This window comes from Lagenorhynchus albirostris, chromosome 1 (genome assembly GCF_949774975.1).
Source record: "Lagenorhynchus albirostris chromosome 1, mLagAlb1.1, whole genome shotgun sequence".
In the NCBI taxonomy this organism is placed as follows: domain Eukaryota; kingdom Metazoa; phylum Chordata; class Mammalia; order Artiodactyla; family Delphinidae; genus Lagenorhynchus; species Lagenorhynchus albirostris.
In genome coordinates, this window is record NC_083095.1 from 116,029,780 (window position 1) to 116,041,115 (window position 11,336).

Sequence of the window (11,336 nt, forward strand, 5' to 3'; positions counted from 1 at the left end):
AGAATCTGCCAATCAGTGTGGGGAAAAGTGGATTCTGCAACAACCTTGATGAGGTTAAGAGCTTGGGGGGGCCTGGGAAGACCAAATGTTTAATATTTGGGAGAGAGACTGTCTAAACAAAGCAATGAGGAGGCCGCTTTGTAGTGATATGAAAGAGATGAATTAGGTTTATCGGACATCAAAGGACAGGAGATACAATGGGGACTGAGGCCCCCAGGCAGCGTGGGCAGGGCTGGAGCAGAGACTTCGCAGACTCCAGTGTGGTGGAGAAGAGCTCCAATGGTGTGTGTCTGAGCATTGCTTTGAAGCCCACTTCCATCATTTAACACACTTCCTAAAACCTCCCCCAAAGCGGCCTTTTCAAAAGCAACATTTGCTACCAACCAGGAGAAACACAGGAGCCTGCCCTCCCCTGTTGACCGTTGAGAAGAGGGTGCTTGCCGACTGTTTCTTCTTGAGGATAAACTGAGGATGGGGGCCTGCCCGGCAGGCGGTGCCAACAGTGGAACCCACTGAGGCTCTGGGGCTCAACAGAACTGAGTGAGAACCTGCTTCTGCTTCCACTGACTGGGTAACCCTAGGCAAGTCACTTGGCCTCTCTGAGCATTAACTGTTTTGCCTATAAAATGGAAACAGTAATCCCTAAATCACCAGGGTATGGTGTCCGGCAGAGGGAAGTTGGAGAAAAGGAAAAGACCCCTTTGGATGGATTCTGATGGGCGCAGAAAGAACTAAACCAGTCACCCCAGGGGGCCTTTCTCCAAACTCCTGGCAGAGAGCTGATTACAGTCTCCACTAAGTACCCGACATCTTCCTGGGCCAGGGGCGTCCCAGGGGCTGGGTATCTACTGCACAGCCTGCCAGCCCCGGCTGGCTTGTTAGAACACAGGATGACTTTTGTGGTTCATTCGACCCCCAAATTCGGTGATGCTACATCTTGATCACACATTTTGAAATGTTTGGGGGTGAAATGCTGTGATATCTGGGATTTATTTTAAGATATTTTAGCAAAAAAAAAAATGTAGAGTAGATGAAACAAGAATATCAGAATATTGATCATTCTTAAAACTGGATGGGCTTCCCTGGTGGCGCAGTGGTTGAGAGTCCGCCTGCCGATGCAGGGGACATGGGTTCGTGCCCCGGTCCGGGAAGATCCCACATGCCGCGGCGCGGCTGGGCCCGTGAGCCATGGCCGCTGAGCCTGCGCGTCCGGACCCTGTGCTCCGCAATGGGAGAGGCCACAACAGTGAGAGGCCCGCGTACCGCAAAATATAAAAAATAAAAATAAACTGGATGAAGATTTATTATTTTATTCTCCCCTACTTTTGTGTATGTTTGACATTTTTCATAAGAAGAAGTTAAAGTTACAAAAATACATGTCAGGGGCTTCCCTGGTGGTGCAGTGGTTGAGAGTCCGCCTGCCAATGCAGGGGACACGGGTTCGTGCCCCAGTCCGGGAGGATCCCACATGCCACGGAGCAGCTGGGCCCCTGGGCCATGGCCGCTGGGCCTGCGCGTCCAGAGCCTGTGCTCCGCAGCGGGAGGGGCCGCAACAGTGAGAGACCTGCGTACCGCCAAAAAAAAAAAAAAAAAAAAAAATACATGTCAGGTTCTTGTAGCTCCAGTTCCCTGCCGGGTGGGGCTGAAGCTGGCCTGATGGGACTCCCTGTGCCTCCCTCCCTCTCTGCCCCAACGTTCAGGGTCTTCTGAAGTGGTGGGCGCTGCACCTGGTGCTGTGGGAAACCCAACGATGACCACAATGCAGACCAGCAGGAGAGGCTAAGACATTAATGAGAAATAACAAGGCAGCACAGCAAGGGCTCCCCAGGGTGCGGACCCAGGGCTCTGGACCTGAGAAGGGAGCAGTTAACTCAGACAACAGAGGGTGTCAGGGAGGACTGACCATGGTGACAAACTAATAGTAGCAGCAGGATCAAGCATTAGCTGGGGTCCTAGGGGACTGTGGGCCTCACATGATGGGGGGTTTAGAGCAGAGGTACATTCACTGCGTCGCGTGGATTCTTATGCTTGCTAAAGTGAGCTGAATTCTAACTTAATGCATTTGGAGTGACACAAGACAGGAGGAGTTAGACATGCCATTGAACCAGCAGGACGTTTTTAAAGCTCAGTCCAGCCATTGACTTCAGGTCCTCTTGGTAGAAATAAATCAGGTTTCCTGGGCAAACCTGAGTTCCATTCCCTCATTCATTCAATCATTCAGTTACAAATTCTTTTTTATTTCTTACAACTCTGTGGGTCAGGGATTCAGGCAGGGATCAGCTGGGCAGTTCTTCTGCTCCAAATGGCGTTGGCTGGGGTCACCCTACCCTCAGGGAGCTCCCTCTCTAGTTGGGGTGGCAGGTAGGTTCCTACACTGCTAGGACGGGGAGCACACAGAGTTCCTACACAACTTCAGGAGAAGACTTCACACCTTCAGTCTCCACAGGTAGGAGTCCTTCCTAGTGCATGAGAGGGTTCTGTGTTAGCCAGCCAAGCACACACAGAGTCTGGAGAATTACAGTGTGGTACTTTACTCCTAGTTCAAGTCATATCCTCTACAACATACAGACTGCACAGGGCAGGGCGAGGTGTGTGTGTGGAGGTAACCCCTGTACCCTACTGCACCCACCCCCTCCCCCAGCTCTGCAATGCCGGCGGTCCTGGCACCTCCACCTTCAGGGCTGACTCAATGACTCCTCTGCTAGCAGGCCCGGTAATAGGCACCCGGCCCCTTTCCCCTCGTGACTCTCTTCCCTGCTTCCTCTTCCTCCCCTGCACCCTCCTGTTCTTATCCGACCAGGGCTAGGCCAATCACTCAGCACCATTGTGGATGGACAGAGGGGAAGAGCCAGCAGATCCTGGAGACAGGCATCTGTGAGATGACCAGAGCTGTCCACGGCCACGACAAGCCTCCTGCAGCGTAGTCTCCTGTGTGTGGTCACACACGCCAAGACTTCACAGGGCGTGACCACAGGCCCCTGTGCTGTCCCAGCTTCGGGGTGTGCACGGACCCAGGAAAAACTCAGTATTTGGGGTGAGGAGGGGACTTCTGGGAGTTCACACCCCAGCCCCTCCACTGTTTGTAAAAAGTGGGAGGCAGCCAAGCAAGGCAGAGCTCTGGGCCAGCTCCCCATCCCAGGTGCTCCGTGAGACACAGGGGAGGTGGAAGAAGGGAAGCCAAGGTCCTTTGGGAATCAGGTGACTCAGCAAGGGACCCCAAGCAGTTAAAAGTGAAAATTTGTTTCTTGTGATTCAGGAATTCTTATCCCACCCTGTCTCTCCACACCTGGGCAGGGGAGGGGTCCCAAGGCCCCAGCAGACACTCTCAGGTCTTCCTTTAATGCCGGGCAGCACGGCTGGGACGGGCTGGCCTCTCTAAGCCAGCTCGGGGATATCTCGATGGAAGGAACCACAGGGGAACCTGCAACCAGGTTCGTGGTGGGCTTTATTCGTTTGCCCTGTGGGGTTTTCTACAGGGATGCTGCCATGCCCTGGTCTCAGCCTCCTGTCTGTTGCCTGGCACCCTGATCCCACTTATCCTGGAGGGAGAAATCCCATTTTCCCACTCCCACCCCCACGCTCCTTTCTAGAGCAGCCAGGATGAACGACTCAGTCCCTTCCCTGGAGTCCGGCAGCAGCGTGTCAGTTGGAGGGGGATGTGGATTGGGGCCATAAAATTTTCTCAGTCATTGAATAAAGGATTTAGTTATTTAGACAAACTAAATATGTTAGGCTATCTATACTAACTACATGAATTAGATTCATTTTTCAAAATTTTAAATGTCTCAACTTCATCCAGAGACTGAAAGGCCTATAGCAAGCCAGGGGAGGGTGGGATCTTTGAACGTGCTCAGGGAAAACCACTGGCTGGATGATTCCCTAAGAAAAGGGACACAGTCACCGAGAACTCTGCCTTTTCTGCCAACACCGGGGTCCAGAGAAGGCAAGTGCTCTTCCATTGAGGGTGAACAAAGTCAGATAAGATGAGGGAGCTCAAAGCAATGGAGGGGCTGGCATGCGGGATGGGTGTTTTATTTACCTTTCTCAGTGGGGAGCTCCCCAGAAATACCCGGGGTCCACAGAGAGCTCTCTATTCCAAATCGCAGGTCTCCTCTCCTCTCTCCTGCTGAGAGAGCGAATCCCGGCCTTAGACTTGATCTGCCCTCCAGCCAGCGACCTCCGTTGTTCCTCCTGTTGGATCTGATAACAACAAATGCAGAACTTCCAGCAACCAGTTGGTTTGAACAAGAGGTGGGTCATCGATTTAATGAAATGTTCACTAGAAGCCCCCCACAAAGAAAAGGTCCCATCTGGGGACTGGGGGTAACATGACGGGCTAGTGGCAGACCCTTCACTTAACAGGCCAGTCAGGTCGCTATTGGCTGGAGTGATACCCAGAGTTGGGATTATTTGTTTCCAAGGAACTGAAATCTCTCTGGGGAGGAAGTATGTCCCTATTTGTATCTTCGATTGGGAAGCAGGACTGTCCCCCACTCACTAGAAACAAGAGAAGGAAGATATGCCATCCTAGGTGCACATGGGTTAGTGCTAGGCTGTGTGAGTGTGAGTGTGGGTGAGGTGTGTCTATGTGCCTGTGAACTTGTTAACCTTTGAATCTGGATTTGAGGACCACCACTCTGAATGAAAAGACTCTGTCCTTTGAAGAGTATACCACCCATGGGAGGAGAAAAACAGAGAAAATGCCTGTGAAACTAGGAATGACGTATTGGGGGGATAACATATGTAAAAGTGCCTAGAACACAACACTCAGTGAACAGCAGGTGACATTATTTGCAGACATAACCAAGGGTGTTATTTAAGATCAAAAGCTTCAGAGAATCAGGGGTCTGGATCTGAATCCTGGCTTGGTTTGTGACCTTGGGCTTAATCTTTTTTTGTTTAACTTTTTCTTTTCAATAATTTTAGGTTTACAGAAGAGTTCCAAATACAGTATAGAAAGTTCCCTTGTATCCTTTACCCCGCTTCCTCTAATATCTTACATAATGAGGTACACGTATTAAAACTAAGAAATTAACAGTGGTACATTACTAGGAACTAAAACTAGACTTCATTCAGGTTTTACCGTGTTTCCTACTAATGTCCTTTTTCTGTTCTAGGATCCAATCCATGATACCATGTTGCATTTAGCTGTGTCCAGTCTGTGACTATTTCTCAATTTTTCCTTGTGTTCTCTTGACTTTGACACTTTGAAGAGTACAGGGCAGGGACTGTAGCTCGATTTATAACTTTTTCTGGCCTTTCCTCACGCCAGGTTATGGATTTGGGGGAAGAACACCACAGGGGTGAAGTGCCCTTATCATATCATGTGGGGGGTATCTGCTCTCGACATGACTTATCGCTGGCGATGTCGCCTGTATCACTTGCGTAAGGTGGTGTCTGCCAGTTTCCTCCACTGCAAAGTTACTATTTTCCCTTTCCATGTTTTATTCCTTAGAAGCCAGTCACTAAATCCAGCCCACACTCAAGGGCAGAGGAATTAAGCCACACCTCTTGGAGGGAGGGGTAGTCACGTTACATTTGGAATTCTGTAAGGCAGATTTGACCCTTCTCCCTCATTCTACTTAATCTTTTTCAAGCCTCAGTTTCTCATCTGCAAAATGGGCTATTCAATGGAGAGGCTTGTTGGAAGGTTTAAATAATATAATGTGTGAACAGTCCTTAGCACTAACAAAGGTTAAATATTATGATCAGAAATGATCCAAGACACATCACACTATTTGCAGGAGTCATTTAACTTGGCCCATTGTGCAGCTGTCAATGTTGGTCTCCTCTAGACACGGAGAGTGAAGGCCCCTGAGAGGGGCAGTTTGGGGCCAGGCTAATGTTGGGCTGCTTTCTGCCCCTCCCGAGAGCCCCACACACGAGAGGGGAGGTCTGGAGACAGGATGCCCAGAGCCCACTGAAGGCACGGCCTAACCACAGATGTGGTGTGTGGACTGGATGTTGGTGAAAGATGATAAAAATGCGATAAGAACCAAACACCTGAGAAACCACTCAGGAGGCCAAGACCAGAGTAGAGCCTAACAGATAGTGAGTTCTCAGTAATTAGTCATCGACTGAATGGCCCAGTGAGAACTAAACAAAGAGCACTGGACTGGGAGTCCTGTTACTTGGGTCTTTCAATCCAGATTTTTTTTTTTTTTTTTGCCAATTTGCCATGTGACACTGAGCAAGTTACTTAACTTGTCTGGGCTTCATATTCTGGCTGTGTGAACTGTGAGGAAGTTGGGGAAAGACAGGTCTAGGCCCAGGCTGCAGAGGCAAGGTGCTCACCCGCACTTCTCCCTCATCACCCCGCTTTCTGTGACCCATACTAACTGTGGGACTCTCTACTGGGCTTTCAAAAACAGATGCCGATATCTTAGCACTTGTTGAAGGCCCAGGGCATCGTTAGAAGCTTGTCAGCATGTACAGTATGGTAAAGGCTGTTGCAGTACATGTTCTGCCTGTTTTTGCTCTGTGCTTCCTACATGTGCTGCTTTGATTTCTCTTCATCTGCCCCGACTGGTCTCATCTCCTGTTTGTCCTCAGCTGCTGAAAGGGCCACGTTTGTTTTCATTACAATAGCATCCTTGGGGAAACTTCCCTGGTGGTCCAGCATGTAAGACTCTGCCCTCCCAATGCAGGGGACCTGGGTTCGATCCCCGTTCAGGGAACTAGATCTCGCATGCGTGCCGCAACTAAGAGTCCTCATGCTGCAACAAAGATCCCGTGTGTCACAACTAAGACTCGGCGCAACCAAAATAAATAAATATTTTTTTAAAAAATGGGGGTGGGGTGCCCTTGTGCTCTCCTCAGAGGGGCCCCACTGGCACTCTGTGACCAAAGACAATCATATCCTTCTGTTTCCTCCATGTTTGTTTTTAGACAAAGATGTGATCAGAGGGGCTCTCTGGACTCATGGCCTTCAGAGGGGAGGTTAGCTTGGGTCTTCACCCCAGTCACTCATAACCTGAACATGTATATTCCTACACCGAAACAGAGCTGTTCTCCTTGCCCTTCAGGGAAGAAGCCTGGAGTCTGGGGAGGGAGATCATGAGACAGGAAAGGGCTCTTCAGAGGTGCAGGTGGGGCGGGTTTGATGAATTATTCTTCACATTTGATTTACTTTTCGAACTGGACTTCTCCTTCCCACAGGGGCTCTTTCTAGACCTAAGCTGCCTCTGTCGGGGCTGCCTTAGTGCCAAGGTATCTCCCAGCTTCCCAGCCCTCTGGCCTTTTCCTCCCCTACCAGTGTTCCCAGAGCTCCTGCCCTTCTCTGGTCACCAAGCCGGAGGCTCGAGCACCTGGCCCGGCCGACCTTTCACGACCAGCGCTGGAGCGCCCCCTGCCGCTAGAAATTGCTATGACCATTGGGCAGAGGGTTCAGTTAGGGGGCTGATTAGGTTCTCGTCACACGGGCTGCAAACAGTGGCAAACAATTAATCAAAAAGAACTTCAGGCATCCACAGGCCAGCACTCTGCTGGGGATTGTGGAGGAAGCTGGATAAGATGCAGGGCATGCCTGCCAGGCTACAACCATGGGGTGTCCCCCGCACCCCACCCCAGGCCACCTGACCCAGCTTTCAGCCAGACCCCAGGCTCCGTGCCAGCTCTGGCCCCTGGTGAAGGGAGATCTGAGACCCCTGGGTGAGGAGGGCAAGCAAGGCAGCATCAAGACGCCATCCCTGGGCTTCCCTGGTGGCTCAGTGGTTAAGAATCCGCCTGCCAATGCAGGGGACACGGGTTCGAGCCCTGGTCCAGGAAGATCCTACATGCCAGGGAACAACTAAGCCCACGAGCCACAACTACTGAGCCCTCATGCCACAACTACTGAAGGCCACGTGCCTAGAGCCCACGCTCCACAGCAAGAGAAGCCACCGCAGTGAGAAGCCCGCGCACCGCAACAAGGAGTAGCCCCCGCTCGCCGCAACTAGAGAAAGCCCGCATGCAGCAATGAAGACCCAGTGCAGCCAAAAATAGATAAATAAGATAACATAAATAAATTTATTTTTTTTAAAAAAAGGTGCCATCCCTGCAGGTCCTACCCGCTCCCCTTCCCTGGGGGCCAAACAGGGGCCAGTGACTTGCTGGCCTTGCTCCCTGCCCCCATTCTGCTCAGAGCCAAGTCTGCTTTTCCATCTCCCAGGGACCCCCACCCTCCTGCCCAGCCTGTGTGGCCTCTGGGCTGTAGGACGGCTCACACCAGGACCAGGGCCCACTCCCCCATGAGGCCCAGGAGGCCCCCTGTACCATAGGGGCCCATGGGAATATTTCCATTTCTTGTAGAATCAGAAGGCAGAAATAAACTTTTAGGCTGAAGAAAACGTTTTAGTATACAATGTTAACATCTTCATCTTTATACCAACACAGTCGTAAAATATAACTTTGAATGTTATTTAGAGAGTGAAAAGGGCCCTCACCCAAGTCCTAATGCAGCCCCTGGACGTGGCCGTCTGTCTGGGCAACCGTCTGACGGTCAGCGGGGCTAAGATGCCGGTGAAGGCCAGATTCCTCGGTCGTGGCGGTGACGAGATTCTCTCTAGAGAGGCTCGTGTGGATTCTTGGCTTTTTATTTTCTCTCTTAATAAAAATGTGTGATGTTTACATTGTCAGAGAACAAACAGAACCTTCGCTTGTGTTTCACGTCTTAGGAAATGGGTCTCATGTACTTTTGGCTGTTGCCTCATGTTCCTGTAGTCGTAGATCCAGCCCCTTTGGAACGGAGGGACAGTACATCAAGATGTTGGTGGGTGGAGAGGGCAGGCATGTCCCTCCGTCGGCCCTCCCCTCTACTTATGGCCCTGGAATCCCTGTTTTGCCTTCCAGGTTGGTCCTCCTCCCGTTCCCACATCTGCCCTCGGGTGTCAGATGACCCCCACTTCTACCCCCCAGTGGCCTGTCTTCTTCCTACAGGCCAACCCGTCCTACGTGTCCTCAGCCTCGGCCCTCTCAGGGGTTCTGGAAACCTCTTCTGTATCTATTTCATTACTTCCCCCACTGTGTTAGTTTGCCAAGGTTGCCAGAACAAAGTATCCCAGGCTGCAAGGCTGAAAAACAGAAGTGTATTCTTCCACAACTCTGGAGGCTAGAAGTCTGAAAGCCAGGTGTGGTGGGTTGTTTCTTCTGAGGCTCTGCTCCTTGGCTTGTAGATGGCCAAGCTGCCCCGGTGTTCTCACCTGGTCTTCCCTGGGTTGTGTCTTCCTCTCTTCTTACAGGGACCCCAGTCGTTAATTAGGACCTGCCCTAATGACCTAATTTTAGCTTCATTACCTCTTTAAAGGCCCAATCTCCAAACAGTCACACTCTGAGGGACTGGCAGTTAGGGCTCCAACATAGGAACTTATGGGGGACACAATTCAGCCCATTAACACCGACCACCATCTCTACTTCCACGCACAAAACTGGTTGCTACAGAACATGAGCTTGTGAAGGGTGACAGTCTGGGAAGTCACAGGCAAGACAGAGAGTTTTGAGGGCTGTGGGCCAGGGTGATGGGAACCATGCCTGTGAACAGGCAAAGCGCTGCTGAGGCCCGCCTGGCATCAAGGCCAAAAGGGGACACTTTGCCTAGGGGAGAAGCGGATTTCCATGGGAGGGTCTGCTCAGCCAACCGTTGAGAAGACTGCCTCTCGATGCTTGTACAATAATTATCATCACTTGGAAGGATTTAGTGCCTCTTGGTCTAAATTTATGGATACTCTTCTTCTGCCAGGCTTATCATAACGACCAGCATCACCCCCTCCCCTTGGCCTTCCTAGTCCACGGTGCCGTAGCCCAGACATGACCTGTCTTTTTTTTTTTTTTTGCGGTATGCGGGACTCTCACTGTTGTGGCCTCTCCCGTTGCGGAGCACAGGCTCCGGACGCGCAGGCTCAGCGGCCATGGCTCACGGGCCCAGCCGCTCCGCGGCATGTGGGATCTTCCCGGCCCGGGGCACGAACCCGTGTCCCCTGCATCGGCAGGCGGACTCTCAACCACTGCGCCACCAGGGAAGCCCCAATGACCTGTCTTTTTAACCAAAGAGTCTGATCCTTGTTCCAGTAATTCAAAGGCGACGGCTCGAAATTCATGAATTGAGTTTATGAAGAACCTCCTAGGGGATTCTTTTTGATAGGGGGGACATTGCACAGACCCAGTCTACACCTATCCTGTGCTTGGGTGGAACATTCTTGGAAAGATGCTAACGTCCAACCGATCTCCCCCATGACCCCCACCCTCACGCCCATTTTCCTGACTCCACCCATCTGGCTGGGGCACATTCAAGGAGTCAAGTTCATTCAGAAAGCTAAAGAGGAGCAAAGTGGGGAAGATTAATCTTTTCAGAAGAGAATTATTCCCTGTATTCCAAAGCCAAATGCAAATTAAACCGATCTTTTCTGAGATAAAAAGCTGCTCTTCCTTATTACAGTTCCAGGTCTCTGTTCCGAGCCCAGCAATTCTCCTGCTAGCAAAATAAGAAAGAGCTGGAGGCTCACCTTTTAATTTTACCCATTTTGGCAGTGATCCTCTCTGGCCTCCCTTCACCAGCCCACATTTTTGCTGGCACCGCGAGACAGGGAGACGAGGGAGGGAGACGTTATTACAGCTGTGTCATCGCCTTCAAAGGAGACCTCTCTGCTTAGGCCCCCAGATGCTGACCAGGCTTTGGAGGAACATTAAATCCCATCCTGATCGCCACTCAGCCCGGAGTCACTTGTGCAGAATAACAATATCCCCCGAACTACCCTGCACGTAGGGTTTGAATCCAGAGGGAGCCACCCTCTACTTGTGCTCTACGCCCCACAGAGACTTAGTTCCGAGGGACAGGAACTGTTCTTACACTGTTGTTTCACTCGCTGCTTCTCCCATCTCTGCTCCCAGGCACCTTCACCCAAACACACGTCTTCTTGCTTCCTTGCTAACCTCACACAAATGGTAAATGCTATGGGTCCCAGGGGCTGCCAGCCCACAAATTCATCAGACGTAGCTATGCCCAGAACCCAGGGTTAGGCTCAGCTGGGGCTCCTCCCAACTGCGGTTCTGCTGGAGACTCTTGCCATCTCTGGAGGTCCTGATGTCCAGTGCTCTTACCATGGCACCTACTGGTAACTTGACACCAGCCTGGGTTCTTCTTGGTCTCGACAGCAGGAGTGGGGCAGGGATCAATTATGGAGATTCCCCACAGATGCCCTCCATTATACTAGCATGCAAACCCTTACGATTTCAATGAGTCATGAAATCTTGAAGTAGGAAGAAAAAAGTTGCTAGTCCAACTCTGACTCAGGGTTTGAAGGGCACAGGCTATGCTAATCAGGGGGTCTAGGGAAACAAAGCACCAGAGAGTGGCTTCAGTG